Here is a 13663-nt window from a genome sequence, read left to right as displayed (position 1 = left end):
AATTTCATTAAATCCTTAAATAGAAAAATGGCATTCATCATGTCAAAGACGATTGACTTATATGCTCATATAGGTGTTAGTGAGTAGTAATTATTGCACTATTCCTTTTTTCTTTTCACGAAAATATTATTAATTAACGCACTCTTTAATTTTTTGTAATTGATTCTGATTTTTTTAATTATAATTAAATATAAGATGATTTGAAACTATTCAATTCAACTGATAGAAATGAAATACAATACCACTCGATTAAATGATTCATAAAATGCATAGTTGTTTCCATCGAAAGAAATTTTTTTCTTTTCGTATTAATGCTAGAGGTGCCTTGAAAGAGGGAGAAAAAAAACAAAAATTATTTCTTTTAAGAGAGATGTTACACTACCTTGTGGTCCATCATATGTATTTTTAACCATCTACTGATTTATAACAATTTTTCATACATCCTTATCCTATTTCATTAACACATAGTAACATCTTTTTAAGTTTTCTAAAATTGCAATAAAAAAAAGAATCATTTTCTTACTCTCACATATACTATTCCTATATTCATTTATTTATTTCTCGTGAATGATAGAAATATTCATCTTTTTCTTTTGCGAAAAATTATCAAAGTAAAAACTACCAAATTTCAAACAACCATTAAAATCAATGGTAAGATAATTGTGCCTTTAGACGGAAGAACCGATCTTGTAAATCGACAAAATCATAGGTAAGAAAGTAATTAACTTTCTAATCATTCATATGACACAACAAAACACATAAGCACATTATTGCGTTTGTTTATGTATTTACCGGTACTCGTACATTTTGTGAGGCAATTCATTAATGATTATCCATATCATTGGCATATAATTAGTACTTTTCACCAAAAAATACCTTAGTGTAACAATTAAAGGAAAAAAGGAAAAAGCAGAGACAATATACAAGTATAAATTTGTATATTTAAAGAAGAAAAATATAAAAGAAAAAAACTTTTTGTACATGTAAAATAAAGACATTAACATTAGATTCTTCACTTAGTTATAAATGTTTGTTTCCTAATTAGGCAATGACATTGACAATATGAATATCTAAAAAGTAAAACTAACATGCTAATAAGCATAAAGATCAAAATTTTAATTGAAAAAAAAAAAGAGGAAAGAAATACAGAGAAAGGGGTAATTAAAATAAATCGCATATTTGTTAGTCTCAGAACTATTTTTGAGTGCATCTATTGGCACAAAAGAAAAAGAGATGAAAATAAAAAAATATCACAACCCATAAGCAAAATGTTAAAAATTAAAAAAGTGAAAAATTCAAAATAACTATAAACCAAGTAATCACAAAGTGAGAACTACCTCTGCGTTAACAAAATAAAAAACTTGAAATATAAAGTCAGCCACATTGATAGAGCGTTAGAGGTTGATGCTGAGGCAATAAATCTGTTGTTGCCATATTGGCCTTGTAGGACCAGTTTTTTTTTCCTTACACATAACTTTTGATTCCGTTACTCTCTACTGTAAATTTATATTTACTACTCGAATATTTTTCATACGCACAAAGAACTCAGTAAAGAAAACTCAAGCAGAAGAAAATGAAAATCGGAGAGGATAGTAAAAAATACCCAAAAAATAATAACAGAGGAGAACTTATTTCTTCATCAACAAAAATAAAAAAAAAATGAAGTGTGATGCAGAGGTGATGCTAAGTGAGTAAAAAAAGGAAGAAAAGATACAATTTATAACACAATAAACAAATAGGGATTACAAATTCCAAAAGTCACAATCCAAGATGCAATTTATAACAAATTAAATAATTGGTTACAGGAGCTTTTTAACTTTTTTTTCTATAATTAAGAAAGTTGAGTATTAAAATATATAGAACTCAAATTAATACCAAAGTTACATTAAGGAAACTCAGCTTTTAACCGGGTTTTATAATGGTTTGTTAAAAATATATGTTTTTTGAGAAAGATCACTAACACCAGTTATCACATGTTCAACCCAATTCCATCGATTACTTTCCCGAAAACCAAATGCTTTCAATCTAGATGGAAGTTTTAGTATTTGTGATAAAACTCTATGAGTCTTAAGGGGTTTTTTCCTTTAGCCATTTGCATAAGCATATTCCTACTTCCTGTTGCGCTATTTGTGGTATCATATATTCCGTCCTGCACCCAACACAATATAGAAAAACTGATGCTCCATAAAAACCAGAGAAAACCAATAAGTATGCAAGCACTATCATAAAGAGCCTACAAAAAACTCATCAAGTTTTGGGACGATCACCCTTTCGAATTATAGCATGCATTTGAAAATAAACATTCTAATTAAGTAACCTAAAAATAACTAATACACTCCCTGGTATAATTTTGTATGGAATTTTTTGCAAACCATTTTGTGTCGTATCTGCAAAGAAGCAAAATTTGGAGATATTTTCACCCGTGGAAAACTTAATATATCAAGAATCAGAATATTAAATCAACGACAATCCTGCAAAAATAATAATTTTGTTGATATATTCCACAAACATTCAATAATATTTGATTATAGTGCCAAAACAAACCTTGCGTAATGAAGCAGAAGGGTGTGAAACAGGCAAGTTTAACTTTCACTGAATAAAGACGTTTGGGCTTTCATTCAAACATATTAAGAGGCGTTAGTGAAGAGATAAAAAGTAAAAGGGCAAGGAAACAGTTACTTTTAATTTTGTAAGCAAACGGGCAAGTTCAACTTTCATTGAATGACGCTTGTTTGGATTTTTAAGGGTGTCATAATTTGTTTCTTAATGAGAATGAAGAGAAAAAGGACGTGACTTTTGGTTTTTGAAGAAGCGACTTCTCGATTTATAAAAATAGCAGATTAACAGAAAAATAGGATAAAAGCCAAATAATTGACAAAAAAGATAATTGGGTTTCATGCTCAATGAGGCATGCCACATCACTTGGGCAATGTCCCTTAATTATATATATAGAGAGAGAGAGAGTTTTGTAATGTGAACTCTATGCTATATTTTTTAACAGTTTACTCTACTTACTAGTTACTACCCAATGAAACACTAAGCACCCGTTTGGCTATAGATTCAGGGTATATTTTGAAAACACTGAAACATGTTCAGCTTTTGAAAAAATTGAATTTTTTTTTCAAGTTGTCAAAAAAATAGTTTAGGGTAGTATGTGGGTGAAAAGTTTTCTTCTACTCACAAAATTTCAAGGTTTTTTTTTAAATAAAATGCATGTCCAAAAACAATTTTAACTTCTAAAAATTATTTTTCAACACAACTTTAATTTTTTTTTAAGTTTTAACCAAATCTATAATTAAACGCGAAAACTATGATTAAAAAAAATATAGATCTATATTTATACTATATTAAATGCATGAAGATTCTTAGGGAAATATCATTTGTCTTTTTTACCCTTTAAAAATAGATTTCATATTGAACTAAATAATCATTTGTTATTTTTCTAATCTATATCTATATCATCATACTATATTATAAGTAGGAAAACCCAAAGTGAAAGTTGAATACCAAATTGTCCTATAAAAGTTAAATGTCATTCTTTACATTTCAAGCAAATACTACTAAAGTAAAAAATTAATTGTGCAAAAATGGAATTACACATACTAATAAAGTTTCAAAAAATTTTGGAGAATGTAAGGAGTTGCATTGAATAACTCAAGTAATAGGCTAAATTCATTTGGCTAATTTAATACGAGCCAAATTCATCTACTGAATGCAAATTGTTACTCATTAACTAATTATCCATTCAATATATGCAAGAAGGGGTGTTCACGGTTCGGTTTGATCGGTTTTTGATTAAAACCAAAATCAAACTAATTTAATCGGTTTTTAAAGTTTTAAAACCGAAACCAAACCAAATTAAATACAAACCATCAGTTTGGTTATTATTGATTTGGTTTGGTTTGGTTTGGTTCGATTTTTCGGTTCTTAATAAGCTAATAATAAGTCGATAATAGAGAAACAACACTATACAATAATCTGAAAATAATTTGCTAAATTTATGCTTTTTATATATTTTTTTCGGAACTGAAAGTTTATTTACCTCTTTATAGGAAAAGAATGAACAAAAAACGAACTAAAAGTTTGCTTTCTCAAGCTTTAGCCACTGTAGTCCTGCAATTTGAGTTTGTTTTCTTTACTCTTATGGTAGGATTTTTTTAACTCTTCTGTTTGACAAAAGTATGTGTGGAGGGTTAGAGAATTAAAGTCTCTTAAGGAAAAGAAAATTGGTCAATTCTTATTGTTTTGGGCTTAGACAATCTTTTAAGATATAAGTAGGATAAATCCAAATTTAAAATAACAATTAAATTGCATAAAATATTTAAAATTATTTAGAAAAAGATATTATATTGTATATGAATAATTATTAAATTTAGTATATAATTAATCGGTTTGGTTAAGTTTATTTTTCGGTGTTTTATAATAGAACCAAAACCAAACCAAATATTATCGATTTTTAAAATTTAAAATCAAAACCAATCCAAATTAAAAAAATATCGGTTTACTTAATCGATTTGGTTTGGTTTTCGGTTTGGATCAGTTTTCCGTCAAACCGTGAACATCCCTATATGCAAGGTTTATTAAGCATGTATTAGCCACAGAGTTAGTTTTGACTTATGACATTCCACTTTTATTATCCTCTTTAAATCACACTTAATTACAAGAACACTCATATTTATTCTTCCGTTTAAAAATTTAGAAAGACCACCTTATTAATTGACTGATCTTCATAATCTTTCATATCGTAGATTTACCTCTTATTTATGGGCAAAAGCTTATCTCCATCTTTTTCTCTATGTAAGTTGTACTCAAAACTTTATATTTTCCGTATTTGAATTCTACTGATGTAACTTTACTTTTTATTCTACGAAAGAAACCTATTATCTCCACTTTGTTTTTTTATATATGTACGTTCATTACTCATAATTTTAAATTTTCTGATTTGGACTAATTTAAAATATTGATATCTTAAACCCCATTTTATGATTTTTGTTGCAGGTATGAGATAGAGGTCAAAATTTTGCCTACTAGAGTTAAGGATTAATGTCACGACCCGGATTTTCCACCCTCGGGAGTCGTGATGGCGCCTACTAATGAGAGCTAGACAAGCCAACTCTTAATTACTTTTATCTTTTATAAATTATTTCTTTTATCAAATATTAGTAATAGCATAAAAAAATGACTGAATTAAATAAATATGCGGAAAACTTAATTTAAAGTGACTGAATGTAAATGCGGAATCCAACATAAATCTCTACCCAAGAACTGGTGTCACATTACTTACAAACTTCTAAGAATACCGAATACAATCGTCTGAAAGAAAATAATAAATTGTTTGTCTCGAATACAATGAGATAACTAAAATAATAGATAAAGGAGACGCCGGGCCTGCGGACGCCTGCAAGGCTACCTCGGTGTCTCACTAGTCTGACTGCTCACACCCGCACTACTGTTGCTGCTGTTCGAAACCTGTATCTGTGCAAAAGAGCACAGAGTGTAGTATCAGCACAACCGACCCCATGTGCTGGTAAGTGCCTAGCCTAACCCCGGCGAAGTAATGATGAGGCTAGGACCAGACAATCAAATAAACCTGTGCAGTTCAAGTATGTATATATATATATATATATATATATATATAGACAACAAAGAAAGTTCTGGAAGCAACCAATCAATGTGGGAGGAGAAACATGTTGTGGGGAGGTAACAGTTTCAAATAGAAATATTCAATAAAAGAAGGAGACAACAAAGTCATAATATCAACAAGTATCAAAAGGAATCAACAATTTGCACGGCATCACCCTTCGTGCTTTTATTCTTTTACTCACCCAAGCAATATATAAAATAAAACTGTGCACGGCATCCCACTTCGTACTTTTACTCTCTTTCCTCAAAATATAATCAATAGATATCAGTACAGAATGGCACATCGTACGGTACGACATCACCCTTCGTGTTTTACACTCTTTCCTCACCATATCAAACAATACACGGCATCACCTTTCGTGCTTTATCACTCTTCCTCACCCAAACAACAATCATAGATAAGGGGCAAGGAAGTAAACTGGATATTAATCGGGATTCCAATAAGGGCACAACAATTAACAATAAAATTCCCGGCAAGGAATATATCAACAATTCCACAATTATCTCGGCAAGGGAATAATTCGATAATTATTTCTCTTTCTTTCATTTCTTACTTAGTAATTCATTTTATAACTTGAGCCAACGCTCCTCAAATATTAAATATCACCATTTCTTTCACATGCACTTCACAACATATAGAAGTCATCATTTAATCATGGAAGATATAACCAAATTCGAACATTCGCGATATAGGGACTTACGATCATGCTAGACACCAACGTGTAGATACTCGTCACCATGCCTATACGTCGTACTCAACAAATAGCAAGTAGCAATTAAGACTCAGCTCTTATTCCCTCAAGCTAAGGTTAGACCAAACACTAACCTCACTTTGCAACCAATTCAAAATTCCAACAAGCCTTTGCCTCGGGAATTCGTGCCCGAAATTCTCAAATCTAGTCATAAACAATTCGATTAAGTCAATAAAAATTATAGGAATTAATTCCATATGAAATTCTACATTTTTCATTTAAAATTTGAAATTGCACTAAAAATTCGCCCATGGGGCCCATGTCTCGGAACACGACAAAAGTTACGGGATATGAAACCTCATCCAACCACGAGTCCAACCATACCAATTTTACCAAAATCCGACATCAACTCGATCCTCAAATCTTCAAATTAAACCAAGAGGGTTTTCAAGATTTTCCCAACTAAAATCACCAATTAAATGCCAAAATTAGTAATAGATTCGGGTAATCTAACCAAAATTAAGTTAAGAACACATACCCCGTTGTTTTCTCTGAAAGTATCCCGAAAATCGCCTCTTCCCGAGCTTCAATTTGCTAAAAATGGAAAATGGGACGAAGTCCCATTTTTAGAAGTTACATTCGGCCCAGAATGTTTTCGGGGTTACTGTTCACGCATTTTTAGTGTTCATGGCTACTGTTCACGGGGGTACTATTCATGGGTACTGTTCACGGGTACTATTTCTGCAATTTTCTACAATTTTCCTAAGTCTGAAATCACTCTGAGACACCTTCGAAACACTCCCGAACCCTCGGGGCTCCTAACCAAACACATACACTAACTCAACAACATCCTACGAACTTAACCGTGCGATCAAATCGCCAAAATAACTTCATATACCACGAATTAAGCTTTAAAATCCAAGAATTCTTTCAAATTTCATAAAACATCAAATTTTCCATTTTGAGTCCGAAACACGTCAAACAACGTCTGTTTTCAACCAAACTTTACAGAAAGTGCTTAAACCATATATAAGACCTGTACCGGGTGCCAAAACCAAAATACGGGCCCGATACCATCACTTTCTATTCAAATTTCATTTCCATTTTCCTTAAATATTTTAAGAAAATAATTTTACTCAAAAATTCATTTCTCGGGCCTGAGACCTCGGAATTTGATTCTGGGCATACGCCCAAGTCCCATATTTTCCTACAGACCTCTCAGGACCGTCAAATCACGGGTCCGGGTCTGTTTACCCAAAATATTGACCGAAGTCAAATTTATTCATTTTAATATCAAAACTTAGCAAATTTTCACAGAATTTCATATTTGAGCTTCCAGCTACGCGCCCAAACTGCGCATGCAAATCGAGGCGACTGTAAATGAGGTTTTCACTCGGAAGCTCAGAATGGATAAGAAAACAGGTGATGACCCTTTGGATCGTCACAGTCTCCACCTATAAAACAATCGTTCATCCTCGAACGAACAGAAGAAGGAAGTACCTGAAACGGGGAATAGATGAGGATAACGGCTCCGCATGTCGGACTCGGACTCCTAGGACGAAGCCTCTGGAGGCTGACCTCTCCACTAAACACGAACAGAGGGGAAACTCTTGGATCTTAACTGACGGACCTACCGGTCTAGAATAGCCACCGGCTCCTCCTCATAAGACAAGTCCTTGTCCAAATGGACAGTGCTGAAATCTAACACGTGGGATGGATCGTCGTGATACTTCCGAAGCATGGACACATGAAACACTGGGTGCATGACTGATAAACTCGGTGGCAATGCAAGTCTATAAGCCACCTCTCTCATTCGATCAGGAATCTCAAATGGACCAATGAACTTAGGGATAAACTTGCCCTTCTTCCCAAATCTCATCACGCCCTTCATAGGCGACACTCGGAGCAATACCCGCTCACCAACCATGAAAACCACATCTCGAACCTTACGATCTGCATAGCTCTTTTGCCTGGACTGAGCTGTACGAAGCCTATCCTGAATGATCCTGACCTTGTCTAAGGCCTCCTGAACCAAATCTGTACCCAACAACCGAGCCTCTTCCGGCTCAAACCATACAACAGGAGATCGACACCGCCTACTATATAAAGCCTCATAAGGAGCCATCTGGATACTCGACTGGTAGCTGTTATTGTAGGCAAACTCTGCTAAAGGCAAGAACTGATCCCATGAACCTCCAAAATCAATAACATAAGCTCGGAGCATGTCCTCCAATATCTGAATAGTCCGCTCGGACTGTCCGTCCGTCTGAGGATGAAATGATGTGCTCAACTGCACCTGGGTGCCTAACTCTCGCTGAACTGCTCTCCAGAAACGCAAGGTAAACTGCGTGCCTTGATCCGAAATGATAGATACTGGCACACCATGAAGGCGAACAATCTCTTGGATATAAATCTCAGCTAACCTCTCGGATGAATATGAGACTGCCACAGGAATAAAATGCGCTGACTTGGTCAGCCTATCAACAATAACCCATACTGTGTCGAACTTCCTCCGAGTCTGCGGGAGTCCAATAACGAAATCCATAGTAACCCGCTCCCACTTCCACTCGGGAAGCTCAATCCTCTGAAATAAACTACCAGGCCTCTGATGCTCATATTTAACCTGCTGACAGTTCAAACACCGAGCTACATATGCAACGATATCCTTCTTCATTCTACACCACTAATAATGCTGCCGCAAATCCTGATACATCTTCGCGGCGCTCGAATGAATAGAGTACCGGGAGCTATGGGCCTCATCTAAAATCAACTCCCGAAGCCCATCCACATTAGGCACACAAACTCGCCCCTGCAATCTCAAAACTCCATCATCATCTAAGGTCACCTGCTTGGCACCTCCACGCTGCACCGTGTCTCTAAGGACACACAAATGGGGATCATCAAGCTGCCGATCACAGATACGCCCCAATAATGAAGAATGAGCGACCGTGCAAGCTAATACCCGACTAGGCTCAGAAATATCCAACCTCACGAATCGATTGGACAAGGCCTGAACATCCAAAGCAAGTGGCCTCTGACCGACCGGAATATAAGCAAGACTGCCCATATTGACTGACTTCCTGCTCAAAGCATCGGCCACCACATTGGCCTTTCCCGGATGATATAAGATAGTGATATCATAATCTTTCAACAGCTTCAACCACCTCTTCTGTCTCAAATTCAACTCCTTTTGCTTGAACAAATACTGAAGACTTTTGTGATCCGTGAAAACCTCACATGCCACACCATACAGGTAATGCCTCCAAATCTTCAATGCGTGAACAATGGCTGTTCTAAATCATGAACCGGATAGTTCTTCTCATGAATCTTCAACTATCGTGAGGCATAGGCAATGACCTTGCCACCCTGAATCACCACTACACCAAGCCCAATACAAGAAGCATCACAATAAACTATAAAAGGCCCTGAACCTATGGGCAAAACCAATACTGGTGCCGTAGTTAGAGTTGTCTTGAGATTCTGAAAGCTCGCCTCACACGTGTCTGACCATCTGAACTGGGCACCCTTCTGGGTCAACTTGGTCATCGGGGCTGCAATGGATGAAAACCCCTCCATGAACTGACGATAGTAGCTTGCCAATCCCAAGAAACTCCAAATCTCTGTAGTTGATGCTGGTCTAGGCCAGTTCTTGACTGCCTCAATCTTCTTTGGATCAACCTGAATACCCTTTGCTAATACAACATGACCTAGTAATGCAACTGAACTCAGCCAGAACTCATACTTCGAGAACTTAGCATATAGCTGACTATCCCTCAGAGTTTGAAGAACCACTCTGAGGTGTTGCTCGTGCTCATCTTGGTTGTGGGAATATCTTAGAATATCATCAATAAAGACTATCACGAACAAGTCCAAATAAGGCCTGAACACTCGGTTCATCAGATCCATGAAAGTTGCTGGGGCATTCGTCAGCCCAAATGACATAACAAAGAACTCATAATGTCCATACCGAGTGAAGAAAGCTGTCTTAGGGACATCGAATGCCCTAATCCTCAATTGATGGTAGCCAAATCTCAAGTCTATCTTGGAAAACACCTTGGCACCCTGAAGCTGATCGAACAAATCATCAATCCTCGATAGTGGATACTTATTCTTAATTGCAACCTTGTTCAATTGCCGGTAATCAATGCACATTCTCATCGAACCATCCTTTTTCTTTACAAACAACACCGGCGCACCCCACGGCGAAACACTGGGTCTAATAAAACCCTTCTCAAGCAGGTCTTGCAACTGTTCCTTCAACTCTTTCAACTATGGAGGGGCCATGCGATATGGCGGAATAGAAATGGGCTGAGTGCCCGGAGCCAAATCAATGCAGAAATCAATATCCCTGTCGAGTAGCATACCCAGCAGGTCTGAAGGGAATACCTCAGGAAACTCGCAAACCACAGGCACAGAATCAATGGAGGGGACCTCAGCATTGGAATCACGAACATAAGCCAAATAAGCCAAACACCCCTTCTCGACCATACGTCGAGCCTTCACATATGAAATAACACTACGGGTAGAATGACTATGAGTCTCTCTCCACTCTAAATGGGGTAGTTCCAGTAAGGCTAAGGTCACAGTCTTGGCATGATAGTCCAAGATAGCGTGGTAAGGTGATAACCAGTCCATCCCCAATATAACATCGAAGTCGACCATATCTAAAAACAATAAATCAACATGGGTCTCAAGACCCCCAATCACCACAATACAGGAACGATGAACTCGATCGACCATAATAGAATCACCCACCGGTGTAGACACATAAACAGGAATACTCAGTGGATCACTAGGCAGAACCAAGTACGGTGCAAAATAAGAGGACACATACGAATACGTAGACCCTGGATCAAATAACACTGAAGCCTCTCTATCACAAACCAGAATAGTACCTGTAATGACTGCATCTGAAGACTCAACCTCTGGCCTGGCTGGAAGAGCATAGCATTGGGGCTGGGCCCTACCACCTTGAACCATATCTCTGGGACGACCTGCTGCTGGTTGGCCTCCATCTCTGGCGGTCTGAGCTCCACCTCTATGACCTCTACCTCCACTTCTAGCACCTCTACCCCCACCTCTAGCTAGTTGGGCGGGCTGTGGAACACCTGGTGCCGGTACCATGGCACGAGAACTCTGATGTTGAGAACTACCCGGTGCTCAAGGGCAAAATCTGGCAATGTGACCTGGTTTACCACAAGTGTAACAAGCTCTCGGTTGCTGACCCTATCGACCTGAATGACCACCTCGGAAACTCTGAAGCGGCGGTGCACCGATAGAAGCTGGTGGTGCACTGTAAGGCTGCTGATCAGAATAGTGCATGTGAGAACCACGACCACCTGAAGTACCATGGGAAACCTAGAGATCTGACTGGAAGGGCCTGGGAGGATGGCCTCTGCCATACGAATCTCTACCTCTAGACGAGGTACCACTAAATCTGCCTGAGTAACGGGGCCTCTTATACGACCTATGACCACCTCCCTGTGACAGAACCATCTCGACTCGGCGGGCCACATTGGCTGCCTCCTGAAATATGATCTCACTCCCGGCCTCCTTGGCCATCTGAAGACGAATCGGCTGAATAAGACCATCAATAAACCTCCTTACCCTCTCTCTCTCTGTGGGGAGTATGACAAGAGCATGGCGAGCTAGATCAATGAACCTGGTCTCATACTGAGTGACCGTCATAGAACCATGCTGGAGGCGCTCAAACTGCTTCCGATAGGCCTCTCTCTGAGTAACACGGAGAAACTTCTCTAGAAAAATGCTGAAAACTGCTCCCATGACAAAGATGGCGACACGGCTGGCCTGGCTAAGGAATAATCCCTCCACCAAGTCTTGGCGGATCCAGATAGGTGAAATGCAGAAAAATCGACCCCATTGGTCTCAACAATGCCCATGTTCCTAGGAACCTTATGACAGATGTCTAGATAATCCTGGGGATCCTCAGAAGATGCACTGCTAAAAGTGGTAGTGAAGAGCTTGGTAAACCTGTCCAATCTCCATAAGGCATCGGCAGACATAGCCGTTCCATTGCCGGGCTGAGCCACTACACCCGGCTGAACCGCCATAGCTGGCTGAACCAATGGAACCTGAACCTGGGGAGCTACTGGCTCCGGAGTGCACGTAGTAGGAGTCTGGGCCCCTACTCCAGCCTGAGAAGTGGCTGGTGCTACTAGAAGCAAACCCGTTAGGGTGACACTCTCCATGAGGCCTACCAATCGGACCAAAGCGTCCTGAAGAACTGGGGTGGCAATGAACCCTTTTGGGACTTGAGCTGGGCCCACCGGAATTGACTGGGCTGGAACCTCATCATCAAAGTCAACCTGAGCCTCTACCGCTGGTGCTGCTGCTCTAGGTTGAGCTCTACCCCTACCCCGGCCTCTAGTATGGCCTCAGCCTCGCCCTCTGCCCCTCGTGGGAGCTACTGCTGAGGGCTTGGGCTGCTGAGCGGTAGATGAGGAAGCGCGTGTTCTCGCCATCTGCGAAAGAACAGAGTAGAAATTAAATTAGCATTGAGAAACAAAATCGCACGACAAGAAAGGATAATGTGAAGTTTTTCCTAACTTTGTAGCCCTTGGGGGATAAATACAGACGTCTCCCTACCGATCCCTCAGACAATACTAAGCTTGTCCGTGAGTTGTGAGACCTATGTAACCTAGAGCTCTGATATCAACTTGTCACGACCCGGATTTTCCACTCTCGGGAGTCGTGATGGCGCCTACTAATGAGAGCTAGGCAAGTCAACTCTTAACTACTTTTATCTTTTATAAATTATTTCTTTTATCAAATATTAGTAATAGCATAAAAAATGAATGAATTAAATAAATATGCGGAAAACTTAATTTAAAGTGACTGAATATAAATGCGGAATCCAACATAAATCTCTACCCAAGAACTGGTGTCACATTACTCACGAACTTCTAAGAATACTGAATACAATCGTCTGAAAGAAAATAATAAACTGTTTATCTCGAATACAATGAGATAACAGACTAAAATAATAGATAAAGGAGACGTCGGGCATGCGGACGCCTGCAAGGCTACCTCGGTGTCTCACTAGTCTGACTGCTCACACCCGCGCTACTACTGTTGTTGTCCGAAACCTGTATCTGTGTAAAAGAGCACAGAGTGTAGTATCACCACAACCGACCCCATGTGTTGGTAAGTGCCTAGCCTAACCCCAGCGAAGTAGTGGCGAGGCTAGGACCAGACAATCAAATAAACATGTGCAGTTCAAGTATATATATATATAGGCAACAAAGGAAGTACTGGAAGCAATCAATGAATGTGGGAGGGGAAACATGCTGTGGGGAGGTAACAGTTTC

Source organism: Nicotiana sylvestris, chromosome 12 (assembly GCF_000393655.2).
Source record: "Nicotiana sylvestris chromosome 12, ASM39365v2, whole genome shotgun sequence".
Taxonomy (NCBI): domain Eukaryota; kingdom Viridiplantae; phylum Streptophyta; class Magnoliopsida; order Solanales; family Solanaceae; genus Nicotiana; species Nicotiana sylvestris.
Note: the sequence above shows the minus strand (reverse complement) of the source record.